At 40.3% G+C, this 1,899-nt stretch overlaps 1 non-coding gene across 1 annotated transcript; it reads left to right on the top strand.

Annotated features, from left to right (window-relative positions):
• The first annotated feature begins 1,579 nt into the window (after positions 1–1,579).
• LOC141634834 (small nucleolar RNA R71) lies at positions 1,580–1,686 on the top strand. The gene has a single exon (XR_012539553.1). It is a non-coding gene; the product is annotated as a small nucleolar RNA R71 (small nucleolar RNA).
• Positions 1,687–1,899: the final 213 nt, after the last annotated feature.

The raw sequence follows: 1,899 nt of genomic DNA, 5'->3' as shown, positions 1-1,899 counted from the left end.
CAAAGGTCTTCCTAAGATTATAGGAATGTTGGAGTCTTCTTCCATGTCAACAATAACGAAATCCATTGGGATGAAGAATTTTCCAATTCTGACGGGAACATCTTCCCATACCCCTAAAGGTGTCTTTGTTGATCTATCCGCCATTTGAAGCGTGATGTTGGTACATTTGAGTTCTCCCATTCCTAGCCTCTTGCTAACCGAATATGGCATGACACTAACACTTGCTCCAAGGTCACATAAAGCTTTGTTGATTGTAGTGTCACCAATAGTGCATGGAATGGAGAAACTTCCCGGATCCTTGAGTTTTGGAGGTGAACTCCCTTGAAGGATAGCGCTACTCACCTTAGTGAAGGCAATATTCTCAAGCTTCTGGATTGATTTCTTCTTCGTAAGGATGTCCTTCATGTACGTCGCATAGGCCGGAACATGATCGATCAATTCCGTGAAGGGAATCGAGACTTCCAAATTCTTTACAATTTCCATGAATTTTCCAAGTTGGTCATCAAACTGAGGCTTAGCTTGATGACTTGGGAATGGAAGTATAATCACAATGGGCTACTTCTCTTTGGCCTTTTCTTCACTTTTCTTAAAAACTTCTTGATTGGTGGGTTCTTCTTCCCTAGAGTTTTACACAACTCTTTCCTTGTCACTAGCTTCCACAACTTCATCCTCAACTTGCTTCTTTGGTCCTAAATATCTCGTACCACTCCTCAAGTGAATGGCACTAACCATTTCATGTCTTTGGAGATTACTTTGAGGTGGTAATTGCCCCTTTTGTCTTTGAGAGCTTGAAGATGCTAGTTGGGTCATTTGAGTTTTCGACATTTTTGTGTGGGCTGGGATGTTGTTAATGGTGATGTCTTTTGCTTGGCTATCTTTTTGCATTTGAGTGAAAAATTCTTGCTGAATCTTTTGCATTTGGAGGACCGCTTTTTGAACATCAAAACCATGGTCACTTTGTTGATTGTATGGAGTTTGATTTTCATAACCTTGGTTTTGGTTGAAAAATGGTCTTTGATTTTGGTTTCTCATGGAAGGTGGGGTGTATGTTGGTTGAGGGTTTTGAACATTTTGCCTTTTGTATGAGAGATTTGGGCGGAACTTGGTGTTTTCATTTTAATAGTTGGAATAAGGGGTACCACTTTTGTATGCTTGAAAAGCATTCACTTGCACATTTGTTCCCCTACATTCACTTTGGTCATGTCCCAAAGTTCCACAATTCTCAGATATCCCACTTGGGATTGATGAAGATGCCACCATGGCATTAACATGATGCTTTGGTGATTTTGAGGCTTCTTCAAGCTAAGCAATAGCTTTTTCAAACTCCAAGTTGATGGTATCAATATGAGCACTAAGTTGAGCACCCAATTGAGTAATAGAGTCCACTTCATGCTTTCCTCATCTAGTAGCCTTACGAGGTCTACTATATTGTGAATTATGGACCGCCATTTCCTCAATCTTTTTCCAAGTTTGATTATCGTCAACTTCGGTGAACATAGCATTTGATCCCATGTTGAGAATGTTTCTTGAGTCTTCATAAAGACCATTCCAAAATCGTTGTACCAAGAACCACTCGCTAAGTCCATGATGAGGACATGAGCGACAAATTCCTTTGAATCGTTCCCAAGCTTCATACAAAGATTCTTCGTCCCTTTGCTTAAAACCCGTAATTTGAGCTCTTAGCATGTTAGTCTTTTCCGTAGGGTAGAATGTTTTGTAGAAAGCTAGAGCCAGCTTCTTCCAAGAGTCAATTCCTAGAGTAGCCTTATCAAGGCTCTTGAACCATTGTTTCGCGGTACCAATTAGAGAAAAACGAAATAAGGCCCATCGAATTTGATCTTGAGTCACTCCGGTTTGTTAAATCGCATCACAATAGTCACAAAAATTCTCCATGTGGGA

The sequence above is a fragment of the Silene latifolia genome, chromosome Y, assembly GCF_048544455.1.
Source record: "Silene latifolia isolate original U9 population chromosome Y, ASM4854445v1, whole genome shotgun sequence".
Taxonomy (NCBI): Eukaryota; Viridiplantae; Streptophyta; class Magnoliopsida; order Caryophyllales; family Caryophyllaceae; genus Silene; species Silene latifolia.
The sequence above is the reverse complement of the archived record's forward strand: the minus strand, read 5'-3'. Positions and strand labels throughout refer to the sequence as shown.